This window comes from Camelus bactrianus, chromosome 8, assembly GCF_048773025.1.
Source record: "Camelus bactrianus isolate YW-2024 breed Bactrian camel chromosome 8, ASM4877302v1, whole genome shotgun sequence".
In the NCBI taxonomy this organism is placed as follows: Eukaryota; Metazoa; Chordata; class Mammalia; order Artiodactyla; family Camelidae; genus Camelus; species Camelus bactrianus.
In genome coordinates, this window is record NC_133546.1 from 27684932 (window position 1) to 27711548 (window position 26617).

Below are 26617 nucleotides of genomic sequence, written 5' to 3' on the forward strand. Positions count from 1 at the left end.
AATTTTTTTTAGAAATTGACAAATGGATTCTAAAATTTACATGAAAATACAAAAGACATGAAGTAGCCAAAATATTTTGAAAGAGAGAAATACCATTGGTGGACTTCTACCTGATTTCAAAGCTGACTATAAAGCACAATAATCAAGACAGTGTGATATTGGCACAAGAATGGGCATATAGATCAGTGGAGGAGACTTGAGAGTCCTGATATAAATCCTTACATTTGTAGTCAACTGATTTAATTACTTTAAACTTCATCAAAATTAAAAACGTTTCTGTCTTCTGCATCTGTCCCCACAGGACCAGCCTTTGCTAAGTCACAGCTTGAGTAGGAACCAGACAACAGCTTATGTTGGACAGATTAGAGCCAGGTAGGTGGGCCTTCTTTCAGAAAAAGAACACAAAGTTATGAATACAAAATTAGCTATGAAAGTGAGTTCTTTGAGAAAATTACAAAAAAATACTATTTTTAAAAAAGCAGACAAATAGCACAAATATCACAAAGTCTGAAAAAAAGAAAAGGTGATGATGATGATAATAATCTGCCAAATACTTCTACAGCAATTTTTTCCTACATTTTTGGGCTGGGCATATTATTTCTTCATATGAAATTTTAAATAATATTTTTTCTAGAAAGACTAGAAATATAATTCATTCTTTCCTCTATCAATGAATAATGGAAATTGAGTGAACAGAAAACTTTTTTTTTTCCAATTTCTTCATTCATTACTGGTAATGCCACATCTGAGTTTTTTTCTTAAGCGATGGTCAGGGAAATTTTAAGAAATCTCCAGCCTGTTGATATTACTGAGTATGGACCCTGATAACCTTTGCTACAGCAGAGGGTCCGCTTTGGTTGGGTCTTTGCTGATCCCTCTTCCAAGTGGATAGTACCTAAGATGATGGTCAGAAATATTCCTGAATCCTGGGTCACAGTGGCCCATAAGCAGGGAGATATCTCCTTGGCCCTTCTTGGGATCAAAGATAGGGTCTGGAGGCCTGAGGTTATATCTGGGGGCCAGGGTGATTTGGAATTATTCCTGGCAGCCTGTAGTCCCACTGCAGTCCCAACACCACCGTCAGGTTGTAGAGGGTGACCACCAGGCTGGGCAGTACTTCCTGCTTCCTGTGCCTGGCTAGAGCCACTCCTTCTCTAGTTATCCAGAGAATGCAGCAAGCTGTAGAACGGGTCCAAGTGAGAGGTCCTAAAGATTAAGATTCATTAACAACATGGTAAATCTGTAAATCTACTTCTGACCACAGATGGCATCTTTCTGGAAGATGTGTATGTACGTTGTCAAGCAGATCCTCAAAGCTTCTCTGTCACAGAATGTTGGAAGGCAATTACCCTCATGCTTTCATTAGTATAAAATCCCTACAAAAGCCCTTGAAATCAGTTCAGAGTTTGGGTGTAGTCGAGTGGAGATATGCCAATGGACAGACGGAGTAGGGCGAGAGGGGTGTTGAATGTAGAGGTGAAGACAGATAGCAGGAAAGGCCAAGGGGAGTCTTTGGGGGAAAATACCCAGTAGTAAACTGCCTGACAGTGGGACTCAGCAAAGTGATGAGTGGTTTATGCTGCAACGTGAGGCTGCGTGCAGTAGGGAGGAAAGAGAAGAACTGAATGAATTGCCACTGGAGCTATTTCTCTACTGTGAGAACTTCTCTTTGAAAGAGCTGGACACAGGGAGAGAGGATGATGCTTTCCAGTTGGCAGAGAAAGCAAAGTGGGCCCCAGGAGATCACAATGGAGTCATGATCACCCCGTGTGTCTCCCAGCATGGCTGTGGGCGTGTGTTTAAGGAGCAGATGGCTTTCCTGAAGGCAGAGCATTTGCTGCTGCCAAGTGACCAATGAGCTGGCTCTGCCTGCAATGCAACACATTCTTTATGTTTCCTGGAAAATTCCAGACAGACGCAAGAAGGAAAGGAAAGGCTGGAGACTTTGTCACTTGATTAAAAATAACCATACATGAGATACCATTGGTGGGCCTTAGGGGAACATCAAGTGACATATTCTGAGTTTCCTTCATGCTAAGAATGTACCAGGAAGAACCACCTTTACTGAGACTCTTAGTTCCCTCCAGACCAGGAAAGGACCAGCAATATGGTCCTGACTCTGCAATCTGCAGTCTCTAATGAAGAGGTGCCATTGTCTGTTCCCCATCAGAGTCTCCTAGAACACGTGGCAGGGATGAAGGTTGCTCCATTGTTCTTGTTGGCCAACCAGCAGAGGGAGTGAGAATTACAAAGTTTATACCTTCAAAACAACACCATCAGCTAAATTAACACTAGATTTTGATTTTATACTAACACCTAAAAATAGTGATCATGAAAATATATTTTACTGACCTTCTTGTTTATAAAGATAGTTCATGCTTATTTTTAAGTGATGTAAAAATATAGAAGGTAAAAAACTTAAGATTTTCGGTTATCCACCTTCCCAATAAATATTGTTTAACAGTTTAGTTTACATCCTTCTAGATTTTTTTCTAAAGAAAATAGTTTAAGTCCCCATCCTAGGTAGTTTGGGGCATCTAGCATTTTCTCCATTTGTTTCATCTTGAGGAAGATGCAAACATACTGGTTATTTATTCCTCTTAACTCTGGATCCTATTTCGAATTCAATTGCTTATTGGTTTCTGTTGCCTCCTCTCTTCTCCTGCTGACAGCTCCAGCTTTTCTCCAGTTTTCTTTTCTTCAAAATCCGAACACAGTCTCATCTCCTTGTTTTCCAAGGCCCTACTTGGTACTGTTGTGTGACGTCAAATTTTACTGAAGATTTGGGGTATTGGAGAAGATACAGACGTTAACCTCTGCTCATATTATGCTTTACATTTAACTTCTGCTTGGTTATAATTCATGGTCCTGCACTATTTATGGCAAGTCTTTTTCTTTTTCTTTTTTTTAAATTAAAGTCTAGTCAGATTACAATTTTGTGTTAATTTCTGGTGTACAGCATAATGATTCAGTTAAATACAAATATTCCTTTTCATATTTTTTTTCATTATAGGCAATTACAAGGTATTGAATATAGTTCCCTGTGCTATATAGTAGGACCTTGTTGTTTATCAGTCTTATATATAGTAGTGTATATCTACAAATCCTGCACTTTCAGTTTATCCCTCCCCACCCTCTTCCCCCCTGGTAGCCATAAGTTTGTTTTCTATGTCTGTGAGTCTGTTTCTGTTTTGTAAATAAGTTCAATTTTTTGTTTTTTTTTTTTAGATTCCACATATAAGTGATATTATGTGCTATTTTTCTTTCTCTTCCTGGCTCACTTCACTTAGTATGATGACCTTCAGGTCCATCCATGTTGTTGCAAATGGCATTACTTTATTCTTTTTATGGCTGAGTAGTATTCCATTGTGTGTGTGTGTATATATATGTATACATGTATATATGTACATACATGTGTGTGTATGTATACATATATATATATGGGCTTCTTTATCCAGTCATCTATTAATGGACATTTAGGTTGCTTCCATGTCTTAGCTATTGTAATTATTGGCTTAATAATTATCACTGCAATACACATGACTATTAATGGCTAACAGTATACTTACTAGAGGCCAAGCATTGTGCTAAGACCTTTTCAAGCATGACCTTATTTAATCTTCACGACAACATTGCTGCGCTGCCTTGAGTCAGGGGTTATTATCTCTGATAGTGAAGAATGGTTAAAGCTATGATTAAGTGTCCATGGCATCAGCTTCACATCTTCTGGAGTATGTGGACCCACACACTTCTCAAAAGGTATAGAAGTTGACTACACAGAAGGACTAGGACAGAAACTTATTCCTACTCTTTGTAAAAATTTGAAGCCCTTGCCTTACTGCTAGAAGACCAAGGTACTTAGCCTCTGATCCCTAGGACAGTGTTTCATGAAGTCAGTTGGTAGCTTTGAATTGGAATAACCTTTGGTACTTGGTAAAATGTAGCTTTCTGAGCCTGTGCAAAGCCTATAGCATCAGAAATCTCTGTGTGAGTGGTCTGGGAATCTGTATTTCAGCAAGCTCCCCCGGAAATGCCCCAGGACTGCACTGTGCTAGACCATCGTCTTCTCTTGTTGCTGTCAGTTCACCTCATCTATTACTCCCGTATGACTGGCAGTCTGGCTGCCTCTTGCTCCCTGGCCGTGATTCTGTGGTCATATCCCCCAGCTTTGCCATCTGAGGCCCATGATCATTAGGAACTCTAATACTTCTGGGTTTTATACTTCTGCTTGTTCACATGTTTTATTATCACTGCTTGTCTTTGCTTGTCTTTGTTATCACTGGGAGGAAGAAATTTGCTAAGCACTGTGCTATAGCTCTGCAGCTCTGACGTCCAACAACCAGGCCCCCCACCTCTAACACTCCTACTCTCGTCCTCAGCTCACTCTCCACTGGAAGAGGCATAAGGAATTGGGGGGAGGATCAGTAGCATTTACCAATGCTCTCCTTGCCCAAATATCACCATTGTCTAAGTCACCTTCCTCTCCTGACATGACTGGTTCTATGCCACCTCTCCCCAGCCCCTTTCAGGCATAGAAAAGCAAAAACAAGCAAACAAGTAAATTATATGTTATGTTATAGAATTAAGAATGAATTATAGAACTAGAAATAAATTATATAAATATTTCTTTTTATAGAAATAAGAAATAAATTGTATCTTTTGTTTTATTTTAGTTTTATAAAAAAATTAGGAAGATTTGTCTAACTTCCTGAAAAGAAAGTCTTTCCTGTCTCTCTGGAATCATCCATCCAACACTGTATTTATTTAAAAGAGAATTCTAATTATGTTTCACAAATTGCAAATTGGTCTTACTTATAAAGTCCTAGAAAAACTATCATCAGTCATATTTTCTATTAAAAAAGAAAGAGAAACTCTGCATATTGATTTTTCTATATTTATCTTCTGAATTTGGGGAAGATAAAAATAAAAGCACGAGAAAGCAAGATAACTCCATGTGTCTGAGCATGGAAGTATGTATTCGTTTGTCAGGATGTTCTAACACACGCTGCTTCCCAATCCAAATGCAGGCTTTGGTTCACATCATGGGCATGGTATGTGCCCACTTCTCTAAAAGGCATCTATGACCCAAGGAACTAAGTGACTAATTAGAGATTAGATTTCCTTATCTTCTTCTATTAATACATTCAGAAAAGCACTTACCTTGCAAACAAGATTGGACGAATTGAAATTTTTTTTTCCCCTGAATATATTCCTCGGGGTCCCTCGCAGTCTCCATGCCTCAAGAGATGCTGCTCTTCTTCCTCCTCTGCCCTAGGGAGGGAGGTGATTCACCCTGGAGGCCATGCCCTGAGCTCTTTGCCCCTTGCACACTCTGTGAACATTCAAATGCAGATGTTGTCTTATGACATCTTCTTTGTTTATTGATGCTTGATTGTGTTTGAATCTTCATGGAGTGCAAAAGTCCATCACCTCCCAAATAATGATAATGATGAATAAGAACAATAACAACAACAACAACAACAACAACAAGTGACTGCTTTACAGATTCAGTCAAACACTGACTTGAATGGAGAACTTCGCTTCAAAACTTCAAAACAGGAATTTCTTCTGTGGACCATGCTTTCCCCAATGTGTTCAGCAATGAAAAGGGTTACTTTTTTCAGCTTCAGTAGAAGCTCTCTCAGGAATTAACGGGTTACTTACTTCAGTGAGTACAGTGACTCATCTTTCAATCCAAAGACCTGCCTGATGATGTCAGTTCAACAGCCTACGTGTCATGATGGCCCCCTTCATTTTAATCCCTCTGAGGTATGCTTTTTGGCTCCTGTAGGTGTGTGACTGTGGGTACATTTGGCCATGCTTATAGAGACTCATTTATAATTTTAGAGTTGGTGGTTGAGAAAAGTGAGAAGTTTGTTTTAAGTGGTTTATAGCTTTGAGGATATTTGTTGGTATTACTGTTCTTAAATATATTTATGTCTAAAGAATCAAGCTTCTACAGGATGGATGGAGTAAGCCTGACAAAATTAATACATATTTTAGTTTCAAATGTAATAATATGTTTTTTCTCGAAAGCAGAACTGGGAACATTGAATGACGTGCTTATTTGTTTTTTCCTAGTTTTTTTAAAAAAACTTCAGACTTAAATGTCTTTTTAAATTTTGTAGTCACATTATCTGATATCTAACTTGATTCAGTTGATGATATGTAAAGAAGAGATTTCACAGAAAAAAAATCAATTCAGTTAACTAGTCCAGGAAATAATATATCTAAATATTGAAAAGCATATTTTAAACCAATAAATAACAAAGTTAGAGATATCAAAATATCTAAAATAAAAAGCACAAAGGATAAAACAGAAAATTTCAAATTTGCTTTCTAAACCTCTTAACATTTAACTTTTAAAAAAGAATAGAAATAAGACATTTTCTGTTTGCAGACTCAGATTTTGTTTAAAATGTTATTGCAGAGTGATGGTTACTATACCATTTGGTTCCACGTGAAGAAAGAACATGTCTGAATGAACAGCTTTTGACATTTGAAAATCAACACTGTTTACATTTGAGAAAATTCACTGTAGGTTGTTTTTAATAAATTTAAAGAGATTTACAATCACTTACGTAAACTTTATTCTGTGTTTGTATTACTTCCCTTCAATTATATTTTTTCTAAAGTTTAATAACTATTAAACTTCTAAATGAAGTCATATGTCCAGAACAGGCAGCGATCATAATTCTTTTACATTATACTTCAGTTCAAAACATTTCCCCACTTACCGATGATTTAAAAAGCTAACAAGAGATGAAAGTGTTGGTAGGTTCATAACAGAAACAAGTTATCAGCAGAGAAACTAATGATTGTGAATTTGTCTCCAGAACATACAAAGAAAAGAAACACATAAAAAACTTCACCCAGTTAATCTATCGGCTTTCTAATACAGAATATAGTATTAAATTCTGTGCACAACAGAATACATTATGGATACAAGTATTTCACCAGTTGACCTTGGCTATTAAAAAAAAAATTAAAAACACAGTGAGGTTGCTCAGTTAGGGACTGAGCTTCATGTATGTATTTTTATCCTTCACCCTTTACTGTTCACCCCTAAAACATTTATTGAGTGATGAGTAAGTAGTCAATTGATACATATTTATCATTTTCAGTTTGGAGGTAGCAGCTGAGGGAGAATAATTAATGAAGTGTATTAGGCACTCATGTTTCAGGACTCCCAGTTTAGAAGAGGAGACAGGGCTGGGAGTAAGATTTGTTGGATGCAAATATCAGTAGGAGTAAGGAACTATACCCCTTGGATCGGGAAATGAACTCCTTTCTCTTGTATTTCAGGAGATGCCCTAAGAAGAAACATCTTGATCTCCTCTCTGGCTTATGCTTAGTGGAGGCAGTAGCCCAGAGATGTAAATGCTCAAATATCTCAATGGAAGGGCTTACAAGTCCTATTGTGTCTCTGCCCTTGCCTTATAGCATTTTCCCTTTTCAACTGCAATATTCCACTCCTTTAATAAACTTGCTATTTCTAATTATATAATATACATAAGTGTATATATGAAATGAGTAAGTAAAGAGAACCAACCCAAGGTCATCTTTCTCATTCAAGTTTAGGGATTCTCTAAAGATAAACACAGCCTTTCCCTCCTCAGCTTCCTCTGAGAGCTGAGTCTCTGTCTTCTCCGTGGCTGCTGACCCTACTGCTCCCAAAACATTGCTGATCAGTCTAGTTTCTGTGTAAGTCTTGCATTAGCTCATCTAAAATTAATTTAGCTCAGTTTTCCTAGAAGGCAATAGCTTGAGTACCTACTGGAATGGCCTCCACAGGCACGGGTGCACAGGAAGACTTTCCTCCAGGGAAAATACACACACACTTAGTTTTTGTACCAACTCAGTGAAAGTTGCTCTGTGTGCTGAAAAGATACAAGCATGACACCTTAATCTCAGGGCCGCAGGTAGACTGAGGGACGAAAGGTGTGCTGATCTGCACTCACTCCCTCTCTCCTCCATCTGTGGATGAACACACACGTGATTCCATTTGCCCCTGTCTACACTGAAAAACTTCTCTCTAATGAACTCAAAACAGTCTAAACTCGTTTCCGATGGGATAAGTTGGTTTCAATGAAACAACATATGACTATCTCAAGGAAAGGAGAATTTTAGATGTTTTATATGTAATTATGAATCGTATTAAATGTTCCACTGAAATTGACAATAACAGTAGTATCCTCATTAATAGCATCCTCTGTGGGCAACTGGACCATATTTTCTTTTTAAATTTTCTCTATTATTATGAAAAAAAATCCCTTGAGATCTAAAACTTACTCTATTTCGGTAGGAATAGTGTTGATTCCATGGGATATTTGGTTCTGTTGTATCACTCCACCACACCGACAGCTGAATTAATCTAAAACCAACAAGCATTTTCTAGTGTAATTGGCTTGGTTCATTTGCCATGTGGAGATATGACTTTAGTCAGCCAAATAACAGTCTCATGACATATTTAAAACATCCATATGTTCTAGGGACAGAAATAAGCTTCTTCTCTATAGTCTAGTGAGGTAAATATTTCCTGGTGGCATTTCTAAGGACAATATTGCTTAAGTTAAAAACCAACTGTTCCTTATGTTCTTTTTAATACAATAAATGCACATGCTTTGACTGGTGTTCTCTGGCACAACAAAAATCTGTAAGAGGAAAGCAAGGAATAAGTCTAATTAGGTCACATTCTTAATTTTTGGAAATGAGCATTCTTCCCTAATACTTATAATAACAAACACAATGTTTTTTGTTGTTGTTGTTTTGTTTTCTTTTAGTGAAGAATAACCAAATAAACATAATATTTTTGTGGAACTTAAAGTAACATTAAAAGACCATTTTGACTAATTATGCAAAGAGGAATAAGTTTTAAAAGCCTTTGTATTCTGTTTTCATTTTGGGGTTTTCTGATGTTACTATTTGTAGGAGTCTGGTTTTGAAAATTGAATGTTATGAAGAACGGGGTTCACAATGCCTAAGTTTAAAAATTAGGTGCAGTAATGGAGGGAATGCTGAGATCAGATAAATGGGTGTAGGTTTGAATTTACACAGCTTTTCCCATCTCAGAGATCTGAAAGTGTTACTTCCAATATGGAGGGCTTGTTTTATCAAAGTAAGATTTAAGAATTAGATAAGTGATATCAAACTTGAGCCAAAACAAACCATTTCTAGAAAAATAGGAAACTCAAGGATTTTAACTAGCCAAAAATTTTAATGGTGAAGAGCTAGAGGAATGCTGTAGATGTTAAAAAGAATAGAAATGAATGGGAGGGAGAGCATGGCCCACTGCATCTCCAAATCTGGAGAACTGGAACTTCATACTACTGTTGGGGATTATGAAAGCTTTGGAGAGAGAGCAGAGTAAAACAGAGGAAGGTTTTATCAAGATAATGTGGCTGAAGCTCAGGCTAAAATTTTATCTACTCCTTTACTAATTCTACAAATATTTTTTGGACACTTACTGTTTGCCAGGAGCTGTTATTGGGTCACAGGACACAACTGTGGACTAGTCAGAACAAAAATCCTTGCTTTTAATAGAGTATGTTCTAGTTGGAATATAAACAATTTTTTTTTATTGAAGTATAACTGACCTACAACACTATGTTAGTTTCAGGAGCATAACATAGTCATTCAATATTTATATACATTACAAAGTAATCACCACAATAAGTCTAGTTACCGTCTGCCACCATACAAAGTTACTACAATATTGTTGACTGTATTCTCCATGCTGTACATTTCATTCCTGTGATTCATTTATTTTGTAACTGGAAGTTTGTACCTCTTAATCTCTCTCACCTACTTCACTCATTCCTCCAATCCTCTGCCCTCTGGCAACCACCTGTTTGTTCTCTGTATCTATGAGTCTGTCTCCATTTTGTTATGTTTGTTCATGTGTTTTGTTTTTTTAGAGTCTATGTGTAAATGAACTTATACAGTATTTGTCTTTCTATGTCTGACTTATTTCACTTAACATAATACCCTCTAGGTCCATGCATGTTGTTGCAGATAGCAATGTTTCATTCTTTTTTATGGTCAAGTAATATTCCACTATATATCTGTATCTATATCTATATCTATCACTACTTCTTTATCCATTCACTTATCAGTGGACACAGGTTGCTTCCATATCTTGGGTATTCTGAACAATGATGCAGTGGACATACATCTTTACAAATGAGTATTTTTGTTTTCTTTGGAAAAATATCCAAAAGTGGGATTACTGGATTGTACGATAGTTCTATTTTTGATATTTTTGAGGAACCTCCATGTTTTCCATCATGGTTATACCAATTTACATTCCTGCCAACAGTGCATTCCCTTTTCTCCACATCCTTGCCAACATTTTTTTTTTTTTTTTTTGGATAATAGCCATTCTGACAGGTATGAGGTGATATCTTATTGTGGATTTGCATTTCCCTGATGATTAGTGATATTAAGCATCTTTCCATGTGTATGTTGGTCATTCTTTGGAAATATATCTATTCAGACTCTTTGTCCATTTTATAATCAGGTGGTTTGTTTTTTATTTTTGTTTTTATGTTGAGTTGTATGGGTTTTTTGGTATATTTTGGATATTAACTCCTTATCAGATATGTTGTTTGCAAATATCTTCTCCCATTCAGTATATGGCCTTTTTGTTTTGTTGACAGTTTCCTTTACTCTGTAAAGCTTTTTATTTTTGATGTAGTTCCATTTGTTTATTTTTTAATATTGTTTCCCTTCCCTGAGGAGACATATCCAAAAAAATAATGCTAAGACCAATGTCAAAGACCACACTGACTATGTTTTCTTCTAGGAGTTTTATGATTTCAGGTTTTACATTTAAGTCTTTAATCCATTTTGAGTTTATTTTTGTATGTGGTGTGAGAAAGTAGTCCAGTTTGATTCTTTTGTATGTAGCTATCCAGTTTTCTCAACAACATTTATTGAAGAGGCTGTCTTTTCCCCACTGTATATTCTTGCTTCGTTTGCCATAGATTAATAGATCATATAAGCATGAGTTTATTTCTAGGCTCTGTATTTTGATCTATGTGTCTGTTTTTTGCCAGTGCTTTAATCACTATAGCTTTGTAGTAGAGTTTGGAATCAGGGAATGTGAAACCTGCAGCTTTATTCTTTCTCAAGATTGTTTTGGCTATTCAAGGTCTTTTGTGTTTCCATAGAAATTTTAGAATATTTTTCTAATTCTTCAAAAAATCTCATTGATATTTTGATGGAAATTGCATTGAATCTATAGATTTCCTTGAGTAGTATGGTTGTTTTAACAATATTAATTCTTCCTATCGATGGGCACAGTATGTCTTCTCATTTGTTTGTGTCATCTTCAATTTCTTTCATAAATGGCATATAGTTTTATAGGTACAGATTTTTTACCTCCTTGGTTAAGTTTATTCCTAGGCATTTTATTCTTCTTGAAGCAATCATAAATGGATTGTTTTCTTAATTTCTCTTTCTGATAGTTCATTGATAGCATACCTATTAATTTTGTATCCTGCCACTTCACTGAATTCCTTGATAAGTTCTAATAGTTTTTTGGTGGTGTCTTTAGTATTTTCTGTATATAATATCTTGTCATCTGCAAACAGTGACAGTTGTACTTTGTCCTTTCCAATTTGGATTTCATTTTCTTATCTGATTGCTGTGGCAAGAGTGGGCATTGTTGTCTTATTCTTGATATTAAAGAATAATGTTAGCTGTGGGCTTGACATATATGGCCTTTATTATATTAAGGTATGTTCCCTCTATATCCACTTTGTGTAGTTTTTTTTAATCATAAAAGGATGTTGAATTTTATCAAAAGCTTTTTCTGCATTTATTGAGATGATTATATAGTTTTTATTCTTCAGTTTGTTAATGTGGTTTATCACATTAATCGATTTATAGATATTGAACCATCCTTGCATCCCTGGGATAAATTCCACTTGACCATAGTGTATTATCCTTTTAATGTATTGTTAAATTTGGTTTGCTAATATTTTATTGAGGATTTTTGCACCTATGTTTATCAGTGATATTGACCTATACTTTTCTTTTTTTGTGATATCTTTGTCTAGTTTGGTATTAGGGTGATGCTGGCCTCATAGAATGAGTTCAAAAGCATTCTTTCCTCTTCAATTTTTTTTTTTGGAATAGTTTGGGAAGAGTTGTTAACTCTTTTTTTAAATATTTGGTAGAAGTCACCTGTGAAGCTGTCTGGTCCTACATTTTTGTTTTAGGGGAGTTTTTAAAAAATTACTGATTAAATTTCCTCACTAGTAATTAGTCTGTTCACATTTTCTATTTCTTTCTGATTCAGTCTTAGGATAATTGTATGTTTCTTGGAATTTATCCATTTCTTCTAGATTTTCCATTTTATTGGCATATAATTGTTTATAGTAATCATCATCATCTTGGCCACTTGGAATATAGACAATTGAAATAAATAAATAAAATTAGTAGTATGTTCAATAGTGATACATGCTAAAGAGGGGGGAAAAGCAGGGAAGGAGGATAGAAGGTATGCAGGGATGAAATTTTAGGTCAGATGACCAGGGAAGGGATGAGCAAGTGAAAAAACCTTGAGACAAGAGGGTATTTTTATGTTTATTTTATGGCCAATACTCTGTTTCTGGGCATATAATGGACTGAAAAATGTGAACACTCCCTTTAGAAATATCTTTAAATGCTTGATGTAATATAATACTGGATTTCTATAGCTGTGTAACAAATTACTTAATGGCTTGAAACAACAGTAAATACTCATTATCTGTCACACTTTTTAGATCAAGAATTTGGAAGCAGCCTAGGTGGGATCAGCTTCCAAGGTGGCTCCCTCACATGGTCGGACAGTGGATGCTGTTTGTTGGTGGGAAGCCTCAGTTCATCCCCATGAGGTCTCTCTACAGTCTGACTGAAAGTCTCTGCAAAATTACACTGGTTTCCCCTAGAGCAACCAATCCATGAGAGAGGCCAGGATGGAAGCTGCAATGTTTTTATGACTTATCTTTGGAAGACACACATTGTCATTTCCACATTATCCTAAAGGGAGCATGGGTCAATCATGATTCAAAGTAGGAGGGAACTATACGAAGAAGCAAAGATCATTGAAGGTCATCTTGGAAACTGGATACAGCACCACTGCATATACACAAGGGTACACTCAAGAAATAAGGAAAAGCAGGCAGAAGAAGCTAAAAACCCTAGTGCTAAGAAGCACTGAATTAACAGTTACCCCTAAGGGGTTTGTCAGTCTCCATCTTCCTGGGTCTGAGGCATAATCTTCTAAGCACAGCAGTTATTAATAACTAAGTCTTAGACCCAGAAAAATGGGAATTTGTAAAGAAAAACTAATCGTGTAACTGGAGCCCTGAAAGTGGTACACCCTTAGCAAAAGGGGGACTAGAAAATCTGCCTGCCAAGAAAGGAAAATAATGTGTCATCTCAATTGGCCTGAGTTCTGGTGGAAAAAAAACTCTTAAGAATTTGTAACCGTTGGACCCTCCCTGGCTTCAGGCTTGGGTTTACACTTCTTGGAACCAAAAGTCCTAAATGAAAAAAATTCACAGAAGGTGGTCCTGAGTTGATAGCCTTGAAGTGTCTGATATAATCAATTATAAATCCTCTCTGGAGAAAGAAATCTTCAAACCATGGCTTTCATGCTTATCATGTAGTATATGCTTAATGAATATGAGTATATATTACAAAATTATACAGCACACAAGGGAAAAAAGAATTAGGAAAGAGAGTTGAAAGAATCACTAAACTACAGAATTAAACACCCAGGATTTCAGATTAAAGGATTATGAAAATAAAAGTCTAATTAAATAGTAAAATAAATTGTAAACACACAGAAACAATCAGTCAGATCTGAAAATCAGAATAACAACCACAAACTAGGAATAAATAATATCATGATCAAAATTACAGTCTTGTTGGGACTTCCTACTTGTAGCATGTCAGGATGAGGAGTTAAAAAATCCTCTCTCTAAAAAGCAACCATAAAGCTAGACAAAACAACATATGATTATTTCAATAGATACAGAAAAAATATTTGGTAAAATCAATACCATTTATGATTAAAAAAAAATCTCAACAGATTAGAAATAGAAGGAAACTTCCTCAAGTTGGTCAAAGACATCTGTGAAAAACCTGTAGCTAACATTATATTTAATGATTAAAGACTGAATTTTTTTCCCTAAGATCAGGAACAAAGCAAGGATACCCACTATTATTACTTCTATTCAACATTTCATTGGAGATTCTAGCAAGAAATAAAAGGCATCCGGTTTGAAAAGAAAGAAGTAAAATTGTACTTATTCAGATGACATGATCCTGTGTTCAGAAAACTCAAGGATTTCATTAGAATAAACTAGTTCAGAAAGGCTGAACACAAGATCAATATTAAAAATCAATTTTATTTCTATATACTACCAACAATCTGACAATAAAATTAAGAAAACAATTTCACTCACAATTTCATTAAAAAAGAATAAATACAACAAAAGAAGTACAAGATAGGCACAAGAAAAACTGTAAAACTTGGCTGAAAAAAATCTACATAATATCTAAATAGATGGAAAGACATTTGATGTTTATAGATTGAAAGACTCAATATTAAGATTCCCTCCCAATGATCCCTAGGAGAAGAATTACAAAAACTGATAAACAGATCCTAAAATACACATAGAAAAGCAAAAGACCAGAATAGCTAGAACAATTTTGAAAAAGAAGAAAAAAGTTGGACAACTTAGTATTCCTGATTTCAAAAGGTAGTATAAAATTATAGGAATCAAGACAACATAGGTCTGGCATAAGAATAAGGCCTATAGACCAATGAAACATAATTAAGAGTCCTAAAATAAACCTTTCCATTTATGGTGAATTGATTTTCAACAATAGTCCCAAAGCAATTCCTTGGGGAGAAAGGATAGGTCTTTCAAAAAATAATGCTGGGTCAATTGAATATCTACATGCAAAGAGAGGAATTTACATCTTTATCTCACACTATACACAAACATTAATTTAAATCTATTATAGACCTAAGTGTAAAAGCTAAAATTCTCAATTTTTGCCCTATGGGTGTTGTTTGTTTATTTTCTATGAATTTGGCACATATCTATCCTTAAACTCTCCCAGAAGTATAAATCTCTCAATGCTTCAAACACATCAGGTACACTGTCAATTTCAGAGTTCTGGAAATTCTGCTGGAGCCTTCTGCTCTGCGCCAGTGTGGTCTGATTCATTTCCAAGCCAGAGTCATCACCTGTGGGTCTCCATCCAACTCTTGGTGTGGGGGGCTCTCCCTTTGTCTCTCCCATGTCTGAGACACTGATTCATGGCTCCACAATTATCCTCTTTCTTGCTTTATTCCTTCCAGAATACTTTTGAGAAAGGATGCATAGGTGATAAGTTTCTGAGATTTTGCAAGTCTGGAAATTCTTATTGGTCGCCTCATCCTTAATTGGTCATTTGGCTGGGTCTAAATTTTTTAGGTTGGAAATAACTTTCCTTAAGAAATTCAATGGCTTTGCTCTAATGACTTCAGGCTGCCAGTGAGCAATTAGGAAGTTTGAGCCAACCCAATTCTCACTTTTTTTTATACAATTTTTCCCTTCTTTGGCAATTTTCAGATTTTCTCATCCCATGTTTTAGTGATTTCATGATGATGATCTTTGGTATAATTTTATTCTCATCCTGGGCCCAGTGAATACATTTCTACAGTTCTGGGAGATTTTCTTGAATTATTTGATTGTCACCCCCTACCTCGTCAAATTACTCTGCTTTCTTTTTCTGGAACTTCTGCTATTTGAATAGAAGCTTCTTTACTGTTTGGTGTTATTAAAATAGCTATTTTGCATCTTATTTTCATCTCTTTTTCTTTTTTTTTTCTTTGCTGTCTTGTGTGTTTTTTCCAACATTTTTCTTCTAAGCCATCTTTTTCATTTATGATATTTTATTTTTAATCTCTCAGATTCCTTTTATTATCTGTATCTTTCTTATGGCATCCTGCCAGTATTTCACAGATGCTATATTACTTCATAGCTCTCTGAGAATGTTAGTGATAGATTTTTTTTGTATTTGTTTCCTCAGAATAGTTTCCATTTCCTCAAGTTGCATTTTTTGATGATTTGTTTTCTTTTTCTCCCCCCCCCCCCTTTCATTCAGAACAGTAGAGGATTTCCTCTAACACCTTGTGATCTTTCGCAGTCACTCATACTGAAACTTGGGAAATTGAATGGGAAGTTCTAGGGTCTAGTGAGACATGTAAGCTGTTGGGTGATCTGACTTGGCAATTTTATTGGGAAGTATCCAACGTCAACATCTTTAGGCTGACTAAATTCTCTGGTGAATGATCTTCTGTCTGTCTGTTGAGTTTAAGTCAGCTCTCAGGGTTCTAGAAGCTAGTGGAGAAAGAACTGTAATCTGACATTCTGTACTTCTCTTAGTTCCCTTCTACCCTTCCGGGACTCTTGCCCTCAGTGCTGTCTGGATCCCCTCCATTCCTTCCCCAATTAAAGTTGCTCTGTTATCCTTGCTGGAGAATAAACTAAGTTTAGGGCTGGAACAGATGAGGGTCATTGGCCCAGATGAATGGAATAGAGGGGATTTGGTTACCTGCTTCCTAAGTTTCCAAAAAATCTTCCTATTTTCACTGTCCTTCCCACCCCCACCACCTTTACTTGCAAGGGTATAAGGAATCCACAGTGCTTGGTCATTTGGAGATTCTGGGATTTAAATCCCCTTTCCCCTGGACTTTCTCTATTGCCAGGTAAGGATTTAGTTTCCTCAGATTTGCTAAATTGGTTACCATTGATCCATATCCTTTATGGTTTCCCTAAATCTGCTGCTCTTTTCTCCCTTTACATTCTCTTTTTCTTTGTGGGTTTAGGGCTTCAAAAAATCATGGTAATGCATTTCAGGTCAGGGAGGCCAGGCAAATCACGTGTTGAGTTGACCATTTTTACTTAGAAGTATGTTATATCATTCATCTTTTTATGCCAGAAAATTTTCGTAATTTAAATTAATTAAAAAATTTTGTGCTCTGGTGGTTGATTACAGGTAAGGGTATTTATTCCAAGAATGACAGACCCAGTATTGTCAGCAGAGCCCTATGGAACCCCTTTCTCTATCACACAGGTAAATTACATTTCTCCTGATCTCAAAGAAAATTGCTATCCCTTTCTTGCTAAATGTAAATTAAAAAGTACTTCTTGGAATTCTTTATTGCTACACATTTTACTCTTTTTTTTTCCGCATAGAGATTGAATAATATTTTAGTAAATTGGGAATTCAGGAGCAAACAAAGATAACCCCCAAAATTCACATTGTAAATTTCCAGAATGAATGACTAGTTCAGAATGATTTCATAGGCCCATAGATTTGTATTTTCCTACAAATGAATAGCCATCTCAGAAACATTCAGGAACTAGATCTTTCCATTAGGTCAAAGGGCAACATGATGCAGCTCAGAGAAAGCGAGTGCTTTGTGAGCAATGTCAAAGCCTCAGGGGGCGTCTGCCCGCCTCAGTGGGGCTTTATTCATCCAAGTCAGACTCAGGGGTCCCAAGCAGTCACCTCAAGAGACAAGGAAATGAAAGCTCTGTCTCTAAGTTCAGTGTGCTCCTTGATTTCCAAGAGTAAGCGCCTGTAACCCCACGTGCATGCTCACCTGCCAGAGCTGGTGGAAATTTGCACTGAGGGTGAAAGCTGCTGGTTTGGTTAGTCTGCTGGAAAATGATGTCAAACCCAGCCCATCCGGGGAGGTTGGGTGGGGCCCCGTCACACCATTTCTTTCCCTTTGCCTTTGATGTTATTTGCCCTGGAGAGCTTCACCTCTGTATTTACAGTTAAAAGGAGACCACCTCTCTTGTAACCATGTTATTGGAGTCAGCCGAGGTCAGCAGGACTCTTTGCATGCTTTTAATTATAGGGTTTTTAAACGTTTTCCTCTGCTTTCCTATATTTCACTTTCAGTCACTTCTGCTGAACTTTTCTCCCTTTCCACTCGACTTCTCCAACGTCATCTAATTTCATGAGGAATCCTGCCTTACATTAATGACCAACGGAATGGAAACAATAACTTCCGGAATTTTTACTTATCAATGTGAATTAAATGGATAAGAAGGGATCAATTTCCATTTCTTGAACTAGAACATATTTTTGTTGTGCAAGGTTGGCGCGGTGTGGGAGGTAAACAAAAACTAGGTGGCCTAACTTTCCATAGTTTTGTTCTAGAGAAAAATTATTTCTAAGTGAAGAACAGTTTTGCCTTTAGACTTGTTTATTTATTTTATTTATTATGGACTTAAATATCACTTCCTAGTGCCAGACTTTAAGGACTTTATAAGTATGACCTCATTTAATCCTAATGATCCTATGAGATAACTATTAATTTTACCCACATTTTATAAGGGATAAAAAATGAGGCACAGAGAGGTTAATTAACTTCCTTAAGGTTGCACAGCTGGCAAGTGGCAGGGCTGAGATTCAGCTCCAGGTAGTCCCCTGCTCCAAAGTCCATGCTCTTCTTTTTCTAAAAAATTGAACCCATACTTTGTTACTTACAGGTGTAATCTGCCTGTAGAAATTAAACAAGGTAGGAAGAAAGGAAGGGAGAGAAAGAGATAAAAGATGAGGAGAAGGAAGATGGACAGAGTAAGAAAGAATCATAAATGACAATAATTAGTCATTTTCATCACTATCATCACAAGCTGGGTTTCTTTAATTCAGTACCATACATTTGAAGTACATGCCATTTGAAAATGCTTCCAATGTAATCTTCTAAATCCTGGAAAGCCAAGTGTGCCTGTACTTGAAAGCACTGACATAGTGAATTAAAATTTGCATTTGCTTTAAAGCAACCACTTCAATTTGCTGAGTAGACTAGGATTGTAGGGGAATAAAGAGATTATTTCATCATATTTTTCAGGGTATTCAGAAGCTTCTAAACCTGGCTAAAGGAAATATGCACATCAGATAAAAGTTTTCCATTTCTACTGTGTTCCTAAAAATTGTATTCTGTTTTCAAATGTAGACTCGGTAAATGAGTTTTAACTCTTGCAAAAGTGGATTAAACAGATATTAGAGAGATGTTATGTCTTCTAGGCAAATACAGCTATCCCACAACATGTAGACGTTCCTAAACATGTGGTTATAAAATATATGATGAAATTGGAGATGTATTTTAACTGTGTGGCAGGATGCAGAGGACATAAGACTTTGGAAGTGATGCTGGAACAGTGGGACTTAAAGAGTGATTGTGTATTAAGCGATTTGAGTAAATATAAGACAGGAGGAGACAAAAATATTTACATTACACAGCTAATGAGTCAAAATGTCATACCTAAACATTCATTTGGTTGGCTGAATTTGCTTCCTAATGAATTAATTTGATTAGTTTAAACAGCTCTGCTTTGGGGTATCACACACCGGAATGCACTGGCATTTCATCCTCATGATATTCTAGCCCTGCTCGGCACTTCTCTGTTTGTTTCTTTAAGAGCCTGGACACGTTATTTCTTTATGGTGGTTGAAACTTTGTGTCTTGGCTCCACTAAGAGTATCTTGATGCAGTTGTCTCATATAAATACTCTTCCCCCAAATTTTTGCTTTGTTTTAGTTACTCTCCATGTTCAGATAATTCTTACCACATGGAGCAAAACATTGCAACACTATTTACTCAGGAGAATGGAGGCCCTTATTTTGTTCTTTCTTTTGATGGAGCTCAAAATTAGAAAGTGACAATATTTCAAAAATGGTTTTATATTAAAGAAAAATGTATTTTGTATCCACTCCAAAAGAGGAAAAAAAGTTGTCAGGTTTTTGACTATCAGTAATTTGATTCTTCTTCTAATGCTTCCTGAGTTACTTAAATCATTAAAATACAAGCTCCATGAGGGGACAGATTTTTTTTTTTCAATCAGTCTTGTTCAGCAATATATCTCCAGCATCTAAAAGTATAGGCACACAATCACTTCTCAAAAGTATTTGTGAATAAATGAATAAAATAATCTCTTAGAATGCAATCTAAATGAAAAACTCACATATTTCAAATAAAAAATATTTAAAATAATGAATCCCAACAAATTAATGAAGTATTCTTTTATAGGATTGTGTAGCCATGATGATTTCTTAGAAAGGTTTTGCTTCACAGGACATGTGAAATTTTTTTTTTTTTATGTTTGTTTGTTTAGAAGTTCTCAAGAACATCAGCTGCTCTGATAATTTTTAATCATTGGTAAAAATACAGATGCTTGTAAATTCTGGTAGCTATTCACAAAAGGCTGAATAAGGCAAACAAAGTTCTCCGTTAGAGAATGTATTCTATGAACACTTCTTTCTATTAAATATTTGAGTAGCATTTCTTAATTTTAAAATGTTCTTTCTATAAAAACCACAATTTTCTTAAACTTTCTGATTTTCAAGTTCTGGTGCTCGACACCTAAAGTTTCTCCTAAAGTTGGAGGCCCTTTCTTCTAAACAAAACTGCATAGAAGATTCCTCATGAATCTGTCTTCATATCTCATATATCCCTTACATTTTTATTTTAATCTGTAACTTCCTGTTTCAAACGGAATCTTAGATACCTCTAACCCTACTGTCATCTCTCTGCACCACCTGTCTTTCCTCTCATCAGTTTCCCTGTTAATTGGGCAGAACTGTCTTGGATAATCTAATTAAGTTTCTGTTTTCTTTTGAAACATCTCAAGCTTCTGATCTCCGGGTTTAGAAGCTCTGTTGTGAAATACCACAAACTAGCCGCTGGCCGTAATCGATGGAGTTACCTTGAGATAGAGGATCCAATGGAGATAGAGACAATGTGGACTGAGGCCTTGTGATTGACATTGGCAGGACTCTGGTATGTCCGTGACTCTTGTCCTTTTTATCTTTACACACCTCTCACTCTTCTGACTCATTTAATGGGATTCAGTTTGTTGCTTTTTCTAGTTCTTTTTTTTTCATTCTTGGCCACCAAAGAATTATACAGCATTCACATTACCTTAGACACAATTTTCAGGTAATTTCCTCATATAAAAGGGCTTAATTGCTTCATTAGGTAATTCAGAATTGAAAATAAACATGTTTTAAGAAATGACTACCCTATAGTTCACCAGTTTGCCTAACTTTGCCACCCCCAACGTACGTTTTATCATGTGGTGTTTGCTCTTGATCACAGTGAATCAAAGAATTAAAATTAATGCTCTTCACTTGGTAGTACTTATATTTCCTTGGGAAACATATTAAATATATTGATACAGGAATTTCTGAAAAATTGAATGAAAACATCACTTTTAAAGAGAAAGGAAGGACAGAGCAAGAGATGGTCTTTTCTGTCTCATACCTGGCTTCCTCTTCATGCGGAGCAGGTCAAACTGATCCCACAGGTCAGGTCATTCCCTTTCCTGGAATATTTAGGTTTACTAACTATTTACCTGGATAAACCTACCTCACAAAGGTAGATTTGTAAAAATATTTTCAAATCAAAACATTGGTTATGCTAGTCAAAAAAGCGTTTTAACAATATTGGAGATACAGAAATGATACTTTAATTTCTCCAGCTTATATCCCAAATCATGATTTTTAAAATTCCCTTAGATTTTTTTCTGACTTAACGATCCTGCAGTATATATAGCAATAATATAACATTATTTGCCAGTTTTTTTTTTTAAAGAAAGTAAGTTTTCTTTTTAAAATTAGATTTGCAAACTATTTTGTACCCACTAACTGGTTAATGCTTGTAGTCATGGTCTGAATTACCTAAATGCCTTCACTCTCTAATGTCCCTAGAAGTCAAAAAATAAACCTACAATTTGAAAAAAATGTGATCATGGCAATTTTCTCTATAACTTTTTGCTGCTGTGAATTCTAAGCACTGATTATAGACTCGAGAAAGAGAGCTAGGTTACTCTTTTTTTTTTCGAAGTTCTTCCTTACAAGACACCAACTCTCATTTTATATTGCTTTGAAGCTTAAATTTTCAGCATGTTTAGTTCTCCTTTTCCTAACATCTGAAAAGAGGAGAAAAATAGATTGAATAATTGCTATTCTGTCTGAAATGAATAATTGTTTCTTTAAGTTGTGTGTATATGTATGGAGAGAGAGGAGAGAGAATAAAAGAGAAATACAATGAAAAAAAGATGATTCACTTTCTTCAATTTCACTCAAACTCACTTTCCCTTTTCACCCTCTCCATAACTTTCTAGCATTAATTTTTTATGCATATTTTATATATTCCATTGGCATATAATCAGTGTATAGCCACTCTTCTAGGAACTCAGTAACTACATACAGTTTTAGAAACTTGTGTCAAGAAAAGCTCCAAGATAAACAAGTTTCTACTGTATAGCACAGGGAACTATATTCAATATCTTGTGGTAACCTATAATGAAAAAGAATATGAAAACAAATACATATATGTATATGTATGACTGACTGAACTATTATGCTATATACCAGAAATTGACACATTATAAACTGACTATACTTCAGTTTAAAAAAAAGCAAAGTAAACAAAAACAACAAAATAAGAAAAGCTCCAAACGTTTGTAGCAAATTGGTTTTCCCTGGGTTTTTGTTTATTTTATTTATATTCAATGGAAATACTACCAATAGAGTTGTTTGATAAGAGATGTGGAAAAGTTTCTAAGATGTGTAACAGTTTATGGTTATTAATACATATTTAATATTACAAGAAATGTCTCCCTCTACAGTATAGAGAAGATCTTGTTGTGTTTGCTTTTATATAAATCAAAAAGCATTTTTTCCACTCAGTTTCCCACAAATAAGGAGAAAACACCACTGACTTCATAAAGTTACTGTAAGGATTAAATTGGACACTTCATATAACATTGCCTACAGCACTTAATAAATGTATTAGTATTATTGTGATGATCATTATCATTATTAATGATTTTACTCCTAAGGCTGACAATACCTGGCTCTGTCCATATTCTCATCTTAACAGTTATTCTTTATTCTTTTGATGTCTCAAGCTCATTGTTGGAATTACTTTTACCAAATAATAACTTCCATAATCACATTGGAAGAAGAAGAGTAGAGAGGGAAGAAGGCATTATGAATACAGTGAAATTCTCCTCAAGCATAGGACTCCCTAGAAGTTACCCTCTGGTCATGCTCCTATGTTCTCATTATCATCAATAGTTTACTCCTAAGGCTAATTTTGTAATGGCCCGAGGTTTTTATAGACTTTGTTTGGGCAAACTCTGCTGTTAGTGAGGTGACAGCAATTATCTGGCCAATTATAGCAGTGATCATCAACCTGATTATTTGGTTTAAAATGTACACACTTCTGTAAATTATCTTAAAAAAATAAAAAAGAGATGCCTTTTGAAGACCAAATTGCATTTAATAAGGCTAAATCAATTAATCTTTCATTTCTAAGTTAATTAATCTTAAATTTCTTTATTGTCTAATTTAGATCTCTAAATGGGGAAAGTTCCAAAAATTTGAGACTCAGGAATGAAAGGAAATAAAATCCTGCAGCATAGGAAATAAACACACATATTTCTCTTTTTTATCCAAGTATTGTTTAGAAGCTTCAAAACCTTGTTTAACACTCATTCCCAGACTATGTCTTATAGTTTTTTTTTACCAGTTTCCATATGGAAAGGTAATTGCTAAGTATTCCAGTTTTTTGTTTAACAGGACCTCTTTTCATCATCTATTTACTTAGTAACAACTATAGTGACTTCCATTGTTTTTGAATAATTACATTTTTATATTTAGATTTCTAGTCTTTATGTTTTTTTGTTATAGTACAGATTTCTTTAAATTTTTCCAAAACCACATATGGAATTTTGGAACCAAGTAGTATTGAATCATCTCATCATCCTCAGTGTGGAGCTAAATGCATATTCAGTTTGGAATAGATGCTGGTTGCTCATTTCGACTAAGCACTTAGACTTTTCTTTAAATTGATGGCCACAGAAGCATAAGGACATGGAAGCACAAGTATTTAAATGCCAAATCTACTGCATATACAGAAGGGTAATATTTAGAGAGAATATTACTGTATTCACAATGCCTTCTTTCTCTCTACTCTTTCTCTCAATATGCCTATAGAAGTTAAAACTTGAAATGCCAAGTTCACCAATGCCAATGGTGAACATGAGACATCCAAAAGATACCTGTAAAGAGGAGGATGTGAAAAAGAGCCAAACATTGTTGTTCATTGTGTCAGGCGACCACCCTTCCTGCTTGTATCTATTTAAAAATTATAACCTTGAACAGTTCACTTCTCTCTAGGACTTAACTTGCTTCACCTGCAAGATGAGAGTATGGACTGGAGGGTCCCTAAATTTCCCTCCAAGGCTGACCTTCCTAGGACTAACTCAGAATGTTTTCTCATCCTTCATTTCCTGTAATCACTGACCACTTCAGTTGCTTCATTTCCATAGAAATGAAATTTACTGAAATGTGAGGACATGGTTATTTTTCTTAATCTAAAGATCACTCTGATGAAGAGCACAGTTCTGGGCTCTATTCCTCTCAGCAATACCCAGATCACTTTTACACATGGCTTTACAATTATATAGGCTGGGTATTGGTATAAATCCATTTCTTCCCTACCACGTTATTGATACACAGCATGGTTACCTGTAAAGGGAAATTCTAACAATGGTCAATAGTGGTAAAAAAAAAAAAAAAAGAGTATTATTATTTTTTTCTTCTAGGAGTATTTTTTAGTACTTTTTTTAGTTGAAACAGTTTTACTTCAGTGCACAGTTTATAGATAATACCAGCATGCAGGTTTTACACAGAGGCAGTGGTTTCCTTATTGTTAGCTTCATATGGAAGAGCCTAAAAGTGATTTTCCATACTAACTGGCACTTATATTCAAAGTAACCTCAAGAACTCAGTTAAACTCATTTTTGTTTATTGATAATTAAAGTAAAAGCACTGCGGCCCCTCCTTCATCCACACCCTTGTCAGCATTAGTATCATCCATTATTAAAATAAGAAATTTAATGTTGGGCTAATAATGGTGGATCATGGCATCTTGCTCCTATGAAAAATATCAGCTCAGCTGAAAGTTTCATGATGATGACCTAGTGGCTTTAAAAATTATTATTCTTTTTTTTTTTTATTGGATATGAGGTGAGAGCTAGGGAAAGTATGTAGGTTAAAAAAAAAAAAAAAGAAAGAAAGAAACCAAAGTTCTATTTTTGGCTTTTCTGCCACTGACTCACAGTATTAACTTGAACCAGTGACCAACTTTCGTCTGTTAACTAAGCCTATCCACACAAGAGGCTTAGTTAATAGACAAAAATGAGAAAATGCTTCAGTTTCCCTATTTTAATGCTGGAAAACTGCTGAGCTCACTTATATAAATATTTTTCTTTGAGCTCCCTAGAAGACAGGAACTTTGTAAACATTTAGTTTTATTGTTGCACCTTAGGTACAAGTAGACAGAAAATTATGATACTCCTATATTTAAGTAAGAAATAACCCATTTCGGACAATCCTAGTTCATACCAAGGACTTTGCATTGGTTTGCTACAATTTCTTGGGCTTTCTTTTTTCCATCCTCCTCCCCCCTTGCCGTTGACAAATTTGGAAATATAAATAAACCTTCCATAGCAGCGACGGTTCCAAGGTAAGGCAGCCCAGCATGGGCTACAGTCACGCTGGCTGATGGCAAGCTGTGTATCAGAATGGGTGAGGATTCAAAATAAACATTACATTTAAAACTCCTGATTGAAAAGTGTGAGAAAATGATTCATGTTAAGAATGACTAATTTGGTTGAATGTTCTGAACTGAAGTAAGACCTCACTGAATCTCTAGTTTTGTCCATTCTGTTTCTTTTTTAGATGTATGTGTAGAGAAGAAACCTAAAAATTGGGATGGTAACTGACATGTTGAGAGTCACTCTGTTATTTCCGGTGGAGTTTTACAAAATTAATTCACCTGTCTCTTTGCAAGTCCTAGTTCAACAGACACATCCTTCAAGGTTTTAATGGCACTAGGTTCTGGAATGATGTCCTTGGAATGCATACAAGGGTTATTTTTGGATGGTGGAATTTCAGGTGATTTTTTTTTTTTTTTAGTTTACTTTCTGATTCATATTTTTCTGCACTTCCTGACCTTTTTCTTTAAATAAGGAGCAAGTATCACTTTTTTTTTTACAAAACAATAGTTAAAAAGATAAATTTGAAACCCCTTGCCACTGATTTCATTCTCCTCTTGGCCATATATCCTGAGTTTTTAAATGGGCATATGCTTTCTTCCTGCTTTATTTACAGATTTAAGACAAATGGTTGTACAGTAATTAATTTCCATATTGGGAAACGGAGACCTTTACGCAGTTGAGTGGGGAGATGGTTTCGATGTAAGGAACTCAGGCAGCTTGTGAAGCACACTTAGATAAAATTGTCTCTTTTGTCTTCATTTGCTGGGGTAATTCAAGCGAAGGCAGAATGAGTCTCTTGAGGGTGAATTATGCTAATGATGTTCTGTTTGTTGACCTAATCTCAAGGCAATCATATTAGTTTTAATAGTTTGAGCACTCAGGGGTTTTTGATGCAATGCCAGTTAGAGACAAGCAAAAGGCAATAATGTCACACTCAACAATCTTACTTAATTAAAGAATGAAAACCATTTAAGACTTTC

General features: G+C 35.4%; 1 long non-coding RNA gene across 1 annotated transcript; it reads left to right on the forward strand.

Moving 5' to 3' along the window:
* LOC141578353 (uncharacterized) lies at positions 1 to 26617 on the forward strand. The gene is made up of 4 exons (XR_012508596.1): positions 1 to 372; positions 17047 to 17124; positions 20697 to 20845; positions 25819 to 26617. It is a non-coding gene; the product is annotated as an uncharacterized LOC141578353 (long non-coding RNA).